The sequence below is a fragment of the Uranotaenia lowii genome, chromosome 1 (assembly GCF_029784155.1).
Source record: "Uranotaenia lowii strain MFRU-FL chromosome 1, ASM2978415v1, whole genome shotgun sequence".
NCBI classification, from domain to species: domain Eukaryota; kingdom Metazoa; phylum Arthropoda; class Insecta; order Diptera; family Culicidae; genus Uranotaenia; species Uranotaenia lowii.
The window spans coordinates 90,024,145-90,041,956 of NC_073691.1; the positions used below are offsets into that span (position 1 = coordinate 90,024,145).

Genomic DNA, 17,812 nt, shown 5'->3' on the forward strand with positions numbered 1-17,812 from the left:
TAGAATTTTGTTTTTCGGGTCCATGTGTTAGGAAATATAAGTGCCCGGCGTTTTGAAAGCAAAATCGAGCTTAATTCGAAAATACATTCTTATCTGAACTTATTTTATTCAATCAAGTCGTCCTACAATTCAATAAGTTTTTAATCACAATCCAGCAAACGGGTGACACGGAATTTGAAACATCGTAAGGGAAACTCAACGCTTTGCCGAAAGGGTCAAAGTTGAATCGGTCGCCGAAAACAACCACCACCGGTTGAAAGCGGTGTCCTATAGATATGATGACGAGGCCAAGCGAAGCAAACATCCTGCTAACTGCTAAGAAGTTCTTGATGCATCCGTCATCGGACCCGATTGCTGGTCGTCTAAGCTGCTTGGCCTTAAGGCATTTGCTGCTGCTGTACGGCATGTTCAACCAGGATGTAGACTTTGACGTCACGTTACGGATAGCAGCTAACCCGTCGAATAACTGCCAACAATCCCCAGGCCCTTTTAAGCCCAACATTAATCGAAATTTTAGCAAAAAAACTGACGACTCCGAAAATTTACTCGGTCCGTATTAATTTAAGATTAAGATTTTCTTCAAAAGTTTTCTCAGTGCAATGCTAAATTTGAAAATATAATTATGCTACCGCCCGGTGCGCGAAAGAGTGTGTATCCTAAAGCCTAGTCCACACTAGGCAACATGAACTGCGATTTCGGTTGATGAGACTTGTTTATGTTTACATGCTGGTTGCTGAAAGTCTCCCATACTTGTCGGGAGACTTGAGACATGCATCTCTTCGTCTAGTTAAAAATGAAAACATAAACAAAGTCTCAGCAACCGAAATCGCAGTAAAGTTGCCGAGTGTGGACTAGGCTTAAAACCGGTCCGCTGAAATGAGCAAAACCGGGCCGCGTATACTCACTTATTGGTGCGTTTGCTCTTACTGGCTTCAAAACAAATAAAAATGGCGCGTGTTTTGGTTTGGCTAGCGGAAACGAAGGAATCTCTTATTTGGCAAATCCTCAAGTAAAATGTAAGTTCAAAGCAATTATGTTTTCCATAAACTATTTTTAATTGTTTCAATTATTTTTTTCAGTAATAAATAACCCTACAATCCTGTGGTGCAGGATTGATGGTCCGGAAGGGAAATTTGCCGGTCGAGACATTCGCGGCAACAGCAGCACATAATCCAGACTTCCGTCGGAAAAATCCCCCACACTGCCGTAAAAACAACGGAGCGGTTTATGGGCCGCATAGAATGTTCGCAGCAGCTGTGACCGAAGGAAATTTAAAATGATTATTGTGTTTGGAAGAAACTCAGTAGCGGTACTGGAGATAGCATCGGCACCGGATTTCCAAATTTAAAGTGGTGGCTGCGAATGGTTTTCCACGCTGCTGGACATATCCAAAGGTTTATTGTGACTGATGTGAGTAAAATTTTCTAGTAATTTAGCATTATGTTATTTTGAACTATGGTTGTATTTTATATCAATAGATGGTCCGTCGCAGGAGATTTCACGTTCGATCAGTGGCTGATGCAAGGAGAAATGCACATCTTCATCGAGCAGTACGTTCGTATACTGAATTCCTGGTATGAATGGAACAACTGCTCACGTAAGTTACTCATTGACTAAATAACTTCCATCGAAAATAGTAAATTTTTTTTTTTCTTCTGGAAGGTAACTTCATCTTTGCAAAATCCTACCTCATAAACGATGAAAATACGAAAGCGTTGGACCTGTTTCCCCAATCGGCTAAGGGATCCTAAAGGAACCGTATTTAATCAACTTCACTGAACCAACTGACGGAACTTTGGTGTCACCGGATGAGCTGCCCAGTATTTTTTACATAAAAGTTATCCGGTAGTACGAACACTACGGAGCCTACGATTGCATCAACGTGCTGGCTCAGATCGCCTTTGGAACTTCGGTTCACAGCAAGCAACAGGCTATGTTTCAAAGTATCGATTTCAGTGCCCACATGGAGCTGGGACACTATGAAGAAGGTACCATTCGTTGGTGTACAACGGTACAACTGTGAGCAAACTCGGACTGCTTGAGGCAGCTGGTGTGGCGTTTGTTCCAGGCAAAAAAGTTCAACATACTAATCGAGCTGCCCTACTATGGGGTGGAAACTGAGTTCCAGAACATCATGGAAATACACGCTCTATCCGTAGAAAAATCCCAAAATAGTCACTAGGACTTTCTGTATTCGTTCTAGATTCTCAAAGGAAATATGCAAAAGGGTGAGTTTCTCTAGTTTATAATTATTGTTATAGAACACTTAAAACAGTTAGATCATTTTACTGATGGATCTTTTCTCATCAATTCCAGCTGCTCTCTCATTGTCTACGAAAAAGCCATGCGTTGTCAGCTGGAGTGCTCGCATTTTTGAAGATGCGTTGCGAAGCGCTGCTCAAGTGCATCAATGCGCTCAATCTAGCGGCATCGGATTACGCCTAGATTGCGAAGCCATCGGTTTCCACATATGGCGGTGCTGCCAGATTGGAAGAATCGGACACCAAAATCGTGGTTGTTGATCTGGTAGATGTTCGGAAGGAGTTGATAATAACCCAGACGGTGTTAGGAATTTTCAAACAGCTGGACGACTATAAAGCTGTGCTGAATGTAGATACCAACGAGCTGCTGGTGATTTTAGCTAACGCTAAACTCTATACCACGGCCTTCAAGCTGGCCAACATGTTGGGCAAAAGCCTCACTATGATCTATGAAAGCCTGGCAGCGTCCTGCGCTATGGCGCTTTGCAGGAAACTGGGGGCAATTTTGATTGGCTGCATGAAATCGCACTGGAAGGTGATTTAAAACATTTTTTTTAATAACTTATCTTAATAACTGCTAAATTTCAGAATCTGTTCTAAGCTCAGATAGCACCGAAACGGCTTGGAATTTTTGAAAGTTAAGTCTCAAGAATGAAACGAAGGACATCGAAGCCTGCTATCTCGCCGTGATGAATCAAATCATTTCCAAAAACGGTATTCCACCTCAAAGGTTGACGAACTTTTGTATGGTGAGTTATCTTCTATAAAGTAATACTTTCAACCCAATTCATATTTTTTTTAAATTGACAGAACAAGGCGCCCACCAAACTATTACAGCTTTACGTTAACTTTGGCCGCCTAGAGGAAGCCTTCGAAATCTCCGTCAAACTGATCCAGGCGCAGCTGCAGCAGAAGCTCGATCACGACGTTACACATCAATCGATTCTCATTTCCGATTACGCTCATCGATCGGTTGCAGTTTGAGTTGAGTAAAGATGCTGAATTCAAGCAAGTAAGTTAGTTTTTGTTTACCTAGGGGATATTTTTTTTAATGTTTTACGTTATTTCTTCGTCTATTTCTAGCAAACAAATTTACTGAACCAGCTATCGACTGTATTGCTAAATTTCGTGTCCATTCCCCAATGATAATGCTGATAATTTCGTAAATTCGAACGATAGTTTTATTAAAAAAACGCCTTCAATAATTGAATAAATAATATTATCTTTAAGAGATTATAAAATGAATCCTCTCCTTTTCTTATTTTTGATGGAAAAAAGATATTTAGAAGATAAGCTGTAGCGTTAGCAATACTTAAAAAAATGATAAGATAACGATAACATATATCTTTTAGGGGCGTTCAGCTACATTTTGAATCTAGAAAAAAGCAAAAAAAATGAATGGTTACTCTACTTAACGACCCGTTCGCTGTATCGTAAAGTGCGTCCAAACGATTCCATTCCATGAAAAAATGACTAGTTTAATCGTACATTAATAATCCAAAACTATAAAGCTAATCTTTTGTGTGTCTAGGGAAGAAGATAATGGAAATCGTTTTTGTATAATACCGATTTATGCGGGGAGCCACTTGACTTGATTCGAAAAAAATCGCTATTCAAGTTTTGTGACACATTTTTTTATTCCTGTATTAAACATATCGCTTAAAATTGTCTGAAAATTTGGTTTGCGTTACAATAATAGATTAGAAAACAGCTATTGTATTCGGTACAAGCATAGATTCAGTAGAACTTGTAAACATGCTCTTAGGACCTCTTGCATTACACATTTGGCGGAAACGTCGTTTTGCTAATTGTTAAAATTTCTTTTGAAACTTGATTATATTTGTCTTAAACTTCGCCAATATTTGCTAATTAGCTTCTATTTCTTATGTTCTCTCATTATATGAGTATTCTGCTTAGTTGCGAAACTTGATTTCGAGGAATTCTTGATGCGTCAATTTGCCGCGCACCTCATAATAGAGCATAAAAAAAAGCTGATTACCTTCGACTTCTTGGATCGTTGTGTGGGTCGAAGCATGCAGGTGATATGCGCTCTACTGAATATCCGGATCCTTGATTTTCCTAACACTTTGTGAGCGAACCTTGTTTTCATAGTGGAGTGATCTTCTTCCCCCGCTGCAGAAGCCTGGAATCGATGCTTCGAGGGGCATCAGGAATGTATCTTGTCCACATGACATTGTTTGTAATACCTGTGACTCCCACGACGGTTCAAGGATTGGGATAACCATGATAACTTATCTAAAACTTAAATTTGTGTTGGCTGACACTGGTGAGAGAAAAAGTTTTTTTTTTATTTTTCTTTATATAGTATTCCGTCTCACGACATAACTTGACGAACATAATTCCTAAAATTCACTCGGTCCATGGCAACCGTTCTCCAATTCCTCGGGCACCCCACGTTCGCCAGATCACGCTCTACTTGGTCTAACCACCTCGCTCGCTGCGCCCCCGCTCGTCTTGTTCCTACCGGATTCGTACACCGAAAAAAAAAAATCATGGTAACCGTTACCATATCCGAGGGTAAATTTAAAAATAAAAACAGATGGTTTTTTTTCGAGTACATTTTTGTTTATCTTGAACAACACATTAGTTAAAATTACCATGTGAACGTGTTATGGTGCGTTATGGCAGAATGACGGTCAATTTTACTATGCCATGGTATTTAAGACAAAACTATGGTAATTTATCCATGCATTCAATGAAATCATTTAAATTTTTAAAATGCTGGTTTAATTATTCATCACTTTTATTTTTTTCTTCACAAATAATATTTTTGTCATTAACACTGGATCAGGAACTAAATGGCAAAACCTAACTTGATGAAGGTTCCTTCGACATTTTGTTTCCGGTGTTCCGCGGTTGTCCCAACACACTAAAATTGCAAAAATTCTGCTCGGGAATCTGACCCTCCGAATCACAGGAAAATGCTTCATCCTCACGAAATTCGAAAGGATATCTGATCGAATCTCGTAACGTTTTGTTTAACCTGACATCCAGTATTGAATGTTTACGAGTGCACGGGTACTCGAACAATCGTCCAGAAATTCAGGACAGTGCCCACATGTGCCACAGGCTCATCTGGTTTCGCGCGTTTTTTGCCGATGCCGATGAACAAGTAGCTGTTACTATCCTTTTTCTATCGTGTGCGGTGTCACAGCTGCATCGTTATTTTTTTTTCAAGTTTAGTTTCAAATTTTCTAAAAGTGGATGTGTGAAGGAAGACTCGCCTCGCCCCAGTAAGTGTAACTTGGCACAAAAACCCAGCGGAGAATAATCGCAGCAACGATAGACTGAAAGCCGATTAGGAAAAATTGAGGCCTGTAAGAAACGTAAGAAAATATTCGAATGGCTTGTATTTTAAGGTTTTTTTTGTGGTTTAGGCTAAACGTACGGCTTTCGGCAGACGGTTCAACCAAAGGTTCAACTGAATAGCGTTGCAGAATAACCATGCAGCCTTTTCCGTGAAATGCAGAATGGTGAAAGTGCAAGGAAACAATTCCACCCAGAGCATGAGGCAACAAGTCCCACCGGCCAGGAAGTGGAATAAATCACAATGAGGAATGCCACCACCGATCCAGAAAAGTGTGTTATTACCTTCCGGTTACTCTATAATAAAGTGATTTAAAAGTGTTATTTTTAATGTGTTCTGTGTGAAATGATAGTGCAAAATAAAAGTTGTAAAATAAATTTAAGTTTCAACAGTATTTTTTATTTATTTTGATTCGAAAAAAGAGAATGCAAAACGATTTCAGAATTTCCAATAATTCTCGGAATGAGTCCGTTTCGAACGTTCAGGAGAATTTCAAAACTACCTGTAAATTGCCGGAGGAACGCGTTTCGAGCCTACAGGACAGTTTGACAGTTGTTTTCCTGAGCTCTTTTTCTGTCCCGAGATCGTCCTGTAATTTCAGCTGTTGAAAATACAGGACGAAATCGTCCCGACCACAGGAGAAAAGATTAAGTGTGAAGATTTTATTTTGATCTTCTCGAATCATCATAGCCCCGTGCTCTAGAAATATAAAATAAAGTTAAATATTGTGCAGAAATACTAATAAATTTTACTTACTCTTGAAAATTTTATAAACTGTTGAAATTAGCGGCCGTTGATGACTCTGCTTGCACTCCAGATTGTAATGGCCTTCTGCGGATAAATGAAACATGATATCTTTTGTGACATATCCCACACCAAAACACTTTTTTTTTTTTTTCCTTGTAGGGGAGAGCCCACTGCGACCAGTAGTTGATCTATTGTGGTATTTACCCCGCGTTACTATATGCTTTCAGGTTCACCTGCACTATTGATTGGAGTGACAGTTGATTGCTGACTAAGCATTTTATCCCAATCGGGTATGATATCAAAGATGTATGATATAACCTTCTTAGGGCTGATATGCAACCATATGTCTTGTGCGCTTATTAACTTTGCCCCAAGTACACCAAAACACTTTACCTTTAAGATCGCGGCACATAGCACAAAATCAATATTGTTTCCAATGTTTCAACAATAAATTAAAATCCAAAGCCATTTCAATGGCAAGGAGGCAACAAAGTGCAAGATAACACATCTAATTGAAAGTATTTTGGCTATTGACAACCATGGTAAAATGTACCACAGTATTGTCACGATAACCAAAATTTTATATTCGAATGCACAAAACGTTCCGCATGGTAAAATTAAACCTCTTTTTATGTAGGTTTACCACATTTTCTTTTGACCCGCATGGTAGCATTAACCAAAAGATCGTCAAAACAACCAAAACTTTATATTTATCAACAAATTTTGCGCATGGTATAATTAAACCTCTTTTTTCATTAAGGTTTACCATCTTTTTTCTGCCCCGCATGGTAAAATTAACCAAAAAGTCGTTAAAATAACTAAAACTTTATTTATATCGACAATATTAACGTATGGTAAAATTAAGCATTTTTATTCATTTTGGAATACCATGATTTTTCTTTCAGTGTAGCGAACACCTGTTTTGCAGGACAGTCGTCCGGCATTCTCGCAACATGTCCCGCCCAGCGTATCCGGCCAGCTTTCACCACCTCCTGGATACTGGGTTCGCCGTAGAGTCGCACACTCCGTTCTCCTGTACGCCGCCAAAGATGGTTCTTAACACTCGTCGCTCGAATACTCCGAGTGCACGCAGGTCCTCCTCGAGCAATATCCATGTCTCGTGCCCGTAGAGAACAACCGGTCTAATGAGCGTCATATACAGGTTACACTTCGTGCGAGGGCTAAGTCTTCTCGACCGCAGTTGCAGACAAAGTCTTCGACTATCTCCAGCTCGTCGCCGTCGATCGTGACCTTGATATTACTGGACAAGCGGGTTCGGTCGGTCTCGGATCCGCAGGCCAGCATGTACTTCGTCTTGGACGTATTAATCATCAACCCAATCCTTCCTGCTTCGCGTTTCAGTTTGCGGTAGATGTCTTCCACCGCCGCAGATGATCTGCCGACTATATCTATGTCATCGGCAAAGCAGATAAGTTGACTGGATCTGTTGAAAATCGTGCCCCGCATTTCGCCCACCGCTCGTCGAATAACACCTTCTAGCGCCACGTTGAGCATCATGCAGGATAGACCATCACCTTGTCGAAGCCCCTTGCGCGATTCGAATGAACTCGACAATTCACCCGAGATCCGCACACAGCACTGCGTTCCATCCATCGTCGCCTTGATCAGTCTGATCAGCTTCCCGGAAAAGCCGTTCTCGTCCATGATTTTCCATAGCTCGTTATGGTCGATCGTGTCGTATGCGGCTTTGAAGTCGATGAATAGATGGTGCGTAGGGACTTGGTGTTCCCGGCATTTTTGAAGGATTTGCCGTTATGTGAATATCTGGTCCGTCGTTGACCGTCCCTCCATGAAGCCGGCCTGATGACTTCCCACGAATCTGTTTGCTTGTGGCGTTAGGCGGCGGAGTAGGATTCGGGACAGCACTTTGTAGGCGGCATTGAGGACAGTGATCGCTCGGTAGTTCTCCAGTTAGTCCAATTTGTCGCCCTTCTTGTAGATGGGGCATATAACCCTCTCCTTCCACTCCTCCGGTAGCTGTTCTATGTCCCAGATCCGGACTATCAACCGGTGTAGGCAATCGACCAACTTGTCCGGGCCCATTTTGATGAGTTCAGCTGCGATGCCATCCTTCCCAGCCGACTTGTTTCTATTCAACTGGCGAATGGCTTCCTTAACCTCACTCATCGTTGGGAGTGGCTCCTCTACGTCGTTGGCTACGCCGGCGATGTACCTTCCCCTACCGTCTTGATCTCCTGCATGTGTGCCGTTCAGGTGTTCATCGAAGTGCTGCTTCCACCTTTTGATCACCTCACGATTGTCCGTCAGGATGCCTCCGTCCTTATCCCGGCACATTTCGGCTTGCGGCACGAAGCCTTTGCGGGATGCGTTGAGTTTCTGATAGAACTTTCGTGTTTCTTGGGAACGATGCAGCTGCTCCAGCTCCTCGAGCTCCTCCTCCTCCAGGCGGCGCTTTTTCTCCTGGAAAATTCGGACTCGCTGCTTCTTCCGCTGACGGTGTTTTTTCACATTTCGACGGGTGCCTCTTTGCACTACTGCCGCCCGCGCGGCATTCTCTTCGTCCATCACCCTCCTACACTCCTCGTCGAATCAGTCGTTCCGTCGAGTTCGCTCCACATAACCGATAACGTTCTCCGCAGCACTGTTGATGGCTGTCTTCATGGTATCCCAACAGTCCTCGAGAGGGGCTTCATCAAGCTCGCCCTCTGCCGGCAGCGCTGCTTCGACCGATTACGCGTAGTCTGCCGCGACCTCAGGTTGCTTCAGTCGCGCTATATTTAACCGAGGCGGGCGCTGGTTGCGTGTGTTGTTCACTACGGAGAGTTTTGGGCGCATCTTCACCATCACCAGGTAGTGGTCTGACTCGATGTTGGCGCCTCGACAGGATCTGACGTCGATGATGTCCGAGAAGTGCCGGCTGTCAATCAAAACGTGGTCGATCTGTGATTGCGTTTGGTACGGTGATCTCCAGGTGTACTTGTGTGGGAGGCGGTGCTGGAAAAAGGTACTACGTACGGCCATTCGTTTGGAGGCGAAATCGATAAGTCTGAGGCCGTTTACGTTAGTCAGCTGGTGCGCGCTGAACCTTCCAATTGTTGGTTTGAATTCCTCCTCCTGGCCGACCTGAGCATTGAAATCCCCGATGACGATCTTGATATCATGTTTTGGGCAACGGTCGTATTCACGCTCCAGCTGCGCGTAAAATTCGTCTTTGTCATCACCGGTACTTCCGAGGTGAGGGCTGTGCACGTTGATGATGCTGATGTTGAAGAACCGGCCCTTGATTCTCAACCGGCACATTCGTGAGTTGATCGGCCACTACCCGATCACGCGCTTTTGCATTTTTCCCATCACTATAAAAGCTGTTCCAAGCTCGTGTGTGTTGCCGCAGCTCTGGTAGATGGCACGACCATCTGGGTACGTTCGTACCGTGGAGCCCTTCCAGCATACCTCCTGCAGTGCTACGATGTCGAATTTGCGGCTCATCAATTCGTTGGAGAGCACGTGGGTACTGCCCACAAAATTTAGAGATCGGCAGTTCCATGTTCCAAGTTTCCAATCGCTAGTCCATTTTCGTCGCGTGGGTCTTTGCCGATTTCCATCCGAAATTTGTTGTTCGTTGTTCGTTGCTTATGTTTTTTGTAGTCACGGGCTCGCAAGGCCCGCAGCTAACCCCACTATCTCGCAGGAGGACCGTCGTGATGTTGCTGTTTTGGGTCCCGAACACCACCAGGACGTTGTTGCACTCCGCACGCCGCCCCTGACATGGAGAACAGACGCGTACGAAGCCCCCTGACTCAGTCTGCATGCGACCAAAGCATCCACCGGGGTTGGGTACCCGATCTCCGCTAAGGTTGCTCGCATCCCAGCTAGCACCACGGGGAGGTAGAGAATCGGAGTTGCAGACAAGAGGTGATATGACCACTACCCGAAGGTTGGGTGTATGGGGTCTCGAGTTGCACGTTGTCTACCGTTCAAAAGTATAAAGGTGAAAATGTATTCAGCCATAAAACTAACAGTTCTTGAACTTATCTGCATATTCATTTTACTGAGATTGTTTATACCACTCTTACTAGCGATTTCCGTTTGATTTTCCGAACTTTCAAACACTTAGCAACGCATTTTCTGCAAAAATGCATAAAGTCGCAAAAACCAACAATTTATTGATTAAATAAAACAAAGCTTTCACATGGCCTAAAATGAATATTTATCAATCGTTTGCAGCCAATAACTCAATTTTGTTTATATTGGTTCATACGACCTAATAAAACAAACTCCAGATTTAGTTCCTACACTGAACCAAATTGGGCGATTAAATTTATAGGGTCGTTTTAATAAATTTTATTATTCACAGTCATATTTTAGCTATTAAATTATCCTTTAAAAAATATAGGAAAATCCAATAAATTGTATCTGCCTCACTCAATTGGTGAAATGCAAAGGACAATCCATTAATTATTAAACTAAATTGGGCTATGAAATTTATAGGGTCAATCTAATAAATCTTATCATTCAGTGTGTGATAGAAGCTAACGATAAGTCCATTACGAAATATAGAAAAATCCAATGAATTTTAGAAGCTCGTTATACCTAATAAAACATATATGAAATTCCTATACATTTCATCATTCTGAAGTTAGAACACACGTTGGCGTGCCTGAGTCGTGATCCGTATCAATCTCTGTTAATTTGTTTGAGAAACATAAACCCAGAAAAACGATTGTTCGTGTTTTTTGCCAGTAGTAATTTTTCGCCGGAGGATTTTACCAGCTGAGTGGCAGCAAAGATAACTTAAATTTCATCGCTGTGATATAAGCAAACATTTACGAACGTAAGTTAGAAAAGTGGAATGGCTGAACTACTTGGTGTTTATATTTCAATATCTATTCTAACAGGTAAAACACGGGCCTTAAAATAGGGGACAGCAGCGGAGGAAAACAGATTCGAACTTTAGCGAGAATGCGCACGGTTCCATTCTTCGCCATGCACAGGTACCTAATTCATTTTTAAAACATAATTCGTTTGAAACTTAATGCGGATTTTTTTTTCAGGAAACATAAATCCACCCGAACAATAGCACCCAATCCGCTGAATCTGGATCTACCAGCCAGGATCAACATGCATCAGGCATGAAACTGCGTCCCACCATTCGTAACAAGTGTTTGAAGTGCAGTGCAGTGTAACTTTTTTAATATCTTGATTTGTTATAATAAATGTTTGAATCATATAATTTCGGTTAAATTTGTTTATTTGGATAAATAAGAAGAGAAATAGAAATTAAATTACAGGCATATTTGATTTCAATGATGGAACCATTCATTACACTAGTTTAAATAATAAATCGTAATAATTTTCCTATCTATAACATTCATTGAAAATTCTGATAAAATAAATCATTTGTCTTGTGATAAAAAGTATTGGATTTTCCTTTAGTGCGAAAACACTAGAATTCCCAATAAACCTTATAGTCGGATTTTGTTCAGTGTACCTACGCCCACCACCGCCACGGCGCCACTCTTTTTTCGATTGAATGCTTTGCACAATCACTAGTTAATCGCCCACCAGGCTCTGCTTCGTTTTTAACTTTTCAATAGAGTTGTTTTTGACATTTCTTACGCACACCTGCTGAGCGTGTACAGATGAGACTGAACAATTAACCTCAAAAACTCTCGGTTAAAAAAGGGCAGCCGGTCGACGCACATGGGCGTTTTCGAGGTTGACAACCAATATGATATCACACACACACGAACACTACACCCAAAATTCAGCCTCTGTGCCAATGGCGTGTAGTCAATTACATAGCATCATTGGTACAAGAAGCACTGATGAGCTGATGTACAAGCTCGAACAAAAAATCTTCCGAAACTTGTGTAAAATTTCCAGTACTATCTTTTAAAGAAGCCGTTAAAATGTAACGAAATACAGTGCCATCTATTGCTTGATTTGTAACTTTTGAACGGCGCAATAGATGGCACTGTTTCTAGTTAGCTCTTTTGAAAGTAAGAATTTTTCGAGAGGGCGCAATGGTGTTTGAACTCATTAATAAATAAATTTAAATACAATTAGATGAATTGCTGTATATAATTAGATGAACTGCGAATAAATTTCAGCTGAAAAATAGCATCATTATAATGTTTTCACTAGAGAGACTGACAAAATGACAGAAATACAAGCTTGCATTATAAAATTCCTGAAACTTATTCAAAATTTCAATTGCTATCATTTGAACAAGCCGAATCAACTTTTGAAGAACCTGATTCTTGGGAGAGCGCAACTGTATATGATCTCAAAAATTAATAAACTAATATCTTTGAAAAATGGACGGCTTCAATATATTCACAACAAAGTAAATTCATCTGGTTCATTTTACTTTGATTCTTTTTACTAAAGAGGGTAACTAACAACTTTGAACATGCCAGACAAACCAGTTATTTTATCCAGTTGAGCTTAAAATCAACAATTCAATGAAGAAATACACATTCTAGGCTTCTCTGAGCGGGCATTTTCACGCAGCATATCTGTTTATATGAGGTGCTTCATGCTAGTTTGAAGCAATTCGAAAAACAGCTTTAAGCGTAAAATTTTGATAACGCAAATCAGAAATGTGTAACGAATCTTCAACATCAATTTGCTCGAAACTCGTCAAATATTTAGATACGACCTTGTCATAATTGACTAAAAGTTTGTCATTTTGTTTTGTTTACATTTCATTTTCTTCTTGACAGTTCTCTCTGGTGTCCTTGGAGACATCTTGTGGCTCAACCAAAAAACATAAAATTGTTTTAAAACGGTCGTCGGGACTTTACACACTTTTCAAGGCTTAGCTTGTACATCAGTTCATCAGTGCAAGAAGATAACGCGACCGGTGCTGATTCGATTTGCTCCCACTGGCATTAATCTCCCAAGTTAACCGAATTGCGTATGTCTGAAAGAAACAAAATAAAAACGTTTGCACGTCCCTCCCTACCGCATCACAAGACGAAGAAGGATGGAAATAAATACCGGCCAACACCAGGCAGCCAGCGAACCGAGCACTGTGCGTGTGAATGTAAAAAGCAACAACAAAAATATCCTTCTAATTCAATCCACCGGCACCGGCAAACCGGGCAAACCACGGCCAAGCTGTGCGTGTGTATGCAGTAAAAGCAACAAAAAAAACATTGCTTCAATTCAATCCACCGGCAAACAACCACGGCTAAGCTGTGCGTGTGTATGTAGCAAAAGCAACAACAAAAACATTCCTTCAATTCACCGGCAAACAACCATCGGCCAAGCTGCCCGGCTTTAGCAGCTGTGTATATGTAGCGTGTGTATGTAATAGCAGGCAGTAAGCAAACACAGTTCTCATTCAATGGGTTTCCCGTTTCCTTCACTCCCGTTCCCTTTCCCGTTTCCATCGCAAGACAAAGGAATGCCTTGAAAGGAGGCCAAACGCCCCGGGAAGCCTCCGTCGTGCGTTTTTTTTGTGATTGATCGGTGGCAGAAAGCCTATGACAAACAGCCCTCATCCTTCATGAAGCTCAAATAGTACACTGCACAGTGGTCCAGAAATGAAATTTAGCGGGAAACAATTATTTGCGCTCTTGCCTTAGGTTTAAGACATTTGGTGTCCAAGACAAAGTTGTACAACATTACAAGGCGCTACTTTTGGATGAAACATTTTTAGGGTGGTTCATAAAACTTCTTAGATACGAAAATTATTTTTTTTACTGTAAGGAGATAGTGCTGTATTATGTTCAGCAATTATGTAGAACAACATAATTCATGAAACTTTGTAGAAGACTTTGAATGTCTATCTATTAACGTTTAGGTTTTATGATGGTTTTTCGTGTACAAGTTAGGGTGGTCCTACAAAAACAAGTTTTTTTGTTATAACTTTGTTGGGTATCAACTTATCAAAATCATGTGTTCGGCAAGTATTTAGCAAATCATTATGCGCATCTTTTGTAGCAAACAAATTTCTAATATCTCCTTTTCATTCGCAGTTATCATGAATTTTGTGTTCAAAAATGGCCGTTTTGTATGAGCCATAACTTCAAATGGAGCAAACAAAAAAATTCAAACTTTAATTCGTTTGAAAGAACATGTTAAAATCTACAATATATTAAAAAACTGGAGAGGTGTTTTTTGTTTGAGGCTTTTTATTTACATTTGAACTTGACCAAAATTGCCATTTTTTCATATAACAAAATTTATCACTTTTGCTCTGCGACATGGAATTCTTCTTTGCTTTCGCACCCTTAGTCAATAATTCTAAATTTTTTACCACTACAAAAGCAGAGTTTCCTATTCATAATCTTTTGTAAAAATTTTGAAAGACTAACATAGCCAAAGGGGCACAAATGAAAAAAAAAAATGAGGATTCTTGATTATTAATGTATAGAACCATAAACTGAAAACAATGAATTACTAACTACCCAACAAGAAAGTCTTGAATTGTATTTTTCTTAGAAGGAGTTATTATTCACTTATGTCCTTTTGACTGTGAAAGCCAGTTTTGGTTTCTCCGGTGATCATTTTGATCAAACTCAAGTAAACCACACAGTTTTCAGTTCAAGAGTTTCGATTATTCGTGATGAACGTTCAAAGGAAAGTTATAGTCGTTCACTGGCTGAAGGGGTCTAGTGAAAAAGATGTGGTTGAAGTTCTGTTAAAAATGGATCCGAAGCTTTCGAAATTGACATTGAAAAAGAAAATAAATAATTAAATTAATTTGGTGGATCATACTGTGGAAAGGTTGTTGAAATATTTACAATATGATTCTACATTTCCGGAAAAAATGCTTCAACTGATTTTCAAATGGGGAGCATATGGTAGCTCAAACCACAGCAGGTATAAATTTATTTTGAACGAACCTTTATCTTTTGATCTTCAAATTATTCCAATATAGATTTAATCAATCATTCATTGACGAAGATCATGAAGGAGACATGCGTGAATACAGCGATTCACACATTTTCGCGGTTTCTCTTGTACCGTTACGTCTCGTAGATAAATCTAATGGGATACAAAACGTTATCTGGAGTAACGATTGGCCATCTTCAGTGAGTTTGTGCAGACCTATTAGGCTCATTTTTTCTAAGGAAAGTGCAGATCTAACAAGATTCGTTGGAAATGTTCATGAAGATCGCAAATCGTCTTTTTATGGACAAACCCACTTGGAGAGTCAGGAAAACCAATATAGAAGTGAATGAAAGACGTCAAAGTCTTCGAAACATACTAAAAGAACAACTGAACTTATGTATTGATGAGCCTAGGGTCACCGGTAGGAATTCCAATACAGGAAATATTGCCAGGAAATTCTTCGAGAAACGGATTGAAGTTGCACAAATTACGGGACTGAATGTTCAGTTTTTGGAAAAGTTTTACGTGATTTAAACCATTATTAACAGTAGCTCGTTTGAAGGGTATGCTGAAGAAACTCGGGTGCTTTATAACAATTTATATAGCTGGTATCCCGTTTCTCCAACCGTACACAAATTGTTAGTGCATGGAGCAGCAGGCATAAAACATCATATTTTACCCATACTTTCCTTTGAACGTTCATCACGAATAATCGAAACTCTTGAACTGAAAACTGTGTGGTTTACTTGAGTTTGATCAAAATGATCACCGGAGAAACCAAAACTGGCTTTCACAGTCAAAAGGACATAAGTGAATAATAACTCCTTCTAAGAAAAATACAATTCAAGACTTTCTTGTTGGGAAGTTAGTAATTCATTGTTTTCAGTTTATGGTTCTATACATTAATAATCAAGAATCAGGGCCGTAGGAAGAACCGACTCATGGGGGGGTTTTGGTGACTAATTCTTACCTATGATTTTTTGCCCAACAACACACGAATAAAAAAAAATAAAACAAATTATGTTTATAACTAGATGATTATTCATTTTTAAGTACTCATTAGTACTCATCGTAACTGTAGAGAAGACACGATTGCCACAAGGATGATAAGTGTCATTTAAAAAAACCTTAAAAAAGTAACTTTAAAACAGTGGTCCTTAGCCTAAAGGGTGAGCTAAATTTTCATAATGAAGCCTAAATATGAAATTTGCTTTCATCGATGGTTAAAATTTTTGAATTTGTTTAAAAGTCTGGTAGATCAAAGTTATTTCATTTGAGCATAAAAAAAGTTCTTTTTAGGGTAGCCTTCAATTGCTTAAAAAAACGTATTCTATACTCAAATCAAACAAGCCCAATCTTCTAAACTCTTTTGATAATTCTAAGATTCTAACCTTTGATGAAAATAAATAAAATTTTACAAAATAAAAAACAGTAAGAGATAAAAAATTTCGGATCAAATATGTTTGATGCAAACTTGAATTAAATTTATGATTTTAGTTTGAAATTAGGCTTTAAAAACTGCAATATTAATAATGTTTAACAATACACTGAAAAAATAAAGTATTTTATGCAGATTTTTTAAGTGAAGATCAGGTACATGTTTCTTTAACTGGAAATATTTTTCATGAAGAATAAATTCCATGATAAAAATCTTCTGGATGATTTTTTTTTAATATAATTGGGGATATTTTGCAGGAATCATAACTTTGAAAATTTACTCAAATTCTACTTTAGATTTGTGATTTTCAGTTGAATTGTATGTACAAACTAATTCTGATTAAAAATATGATATTTGGAAATTGAATTGACAAGCAAATTTTTAAGTTCATGTTCTCTTGAATTTCTCAACTATTTTATGTTGATTGAAAAATTCATTCAATTGAACTTTGAATCTGTTTTCAATTTTCTATACGATTTTTGAAATGTACAAAAAATATGATTTAGGAATCTTATTTCTAGATTAGAACTTTATTATCCAAGCCTTTGAGCCCTCATTCATGAATCTATTATTTAAATTCTGTAGAGCTGGTTTAATCTTCATTCATCATTTCAATGATTGATTTTTGATCTGTTTTGTGAATCTGGTTAAAAATGTGAATTTCAAATAATGAAACTGAATCTGAGTTTTCAATTTTGGATCGCCACCTAGAAGCTTCATATGTTTAAATTTTATGCTAAAATAAAGTTTAAGAATTTCGAATATGAATATAAAACAAAATTCTTCTTTTTTATAATTTGAAATCTACTGAAAATGCATGTGATTTTCGAGAAACATTATTCAAATTTTATATGAATTGTAAAACCGAATTTGAGCCAGAATTTCAAAGCAGCTTTCCATTCTTAATTTCTTATGATTACTCGAACTGAAAATCAAGAATCCTAAACTTGATACAGAATCAGAAATACGAAAATATGTCGAAATATAATTTTAGTTTTGGGAATATGGAACCAGAACCTTCAAAAAGGGTTTGATTTAAAATTTAATATTCAGAACAGAATTTCTATAATCAGATTGCCAGATTGCCTGGTTTTAAACGGATTGACCCGGGTAGTTAATATAAAATTTTGAAAAGTCCGGTCCGCCCCGTTTCCCGGATTTCATTGGAAAAGCCCGGATTTTGCCCGGGTTTGTTTTCATTCTCATTCTTAA

The 17,812-nt window shown here is 39.2% G+C and overlaps 1 protein-coding gene and 2 long non-coding RNA genes across 3 annotated transcripts in view; 2 read left to right on the forward strand and 1 right to left on the reverse strand.

Annotated features, from left to right (window-relative positions):
• LOC129739224 (uncharacterized) overlaps positions 1-17,812 on the reverse strand; it is an 84,584-nt gene that overhangs the window by 12,772 nt on the left and 54,000 nt on the right. The window lies entirely within an intron of this gene.
• On the forward strand, positions 715-3,469 carry LOC129739231 (uncharacterized). The gene is made up of 7 exons (XR_008735772.1): positions 715-1,410; positions 1,479-1,597; positions 1,663-2,228; positions 2,317-2,796; positions 2,850-3,010; positions 3,072-3,273; positions 3,345-3,469. It is a non-coding gene; the product is annotated as an uncharacterized LOC129739231 (long non-coding RNA).
• LOC129739232 (uncharacterized) lies at positions 4,298-5,980 on the forward strand. The gene is made up of 2 exons (XR_008735773.1): positions 4,298-5,599; positions 5,660-5,980. It is a non-coding gene; the product is annotated as an uncharacterized LOC129739232 (long non-coding RNA).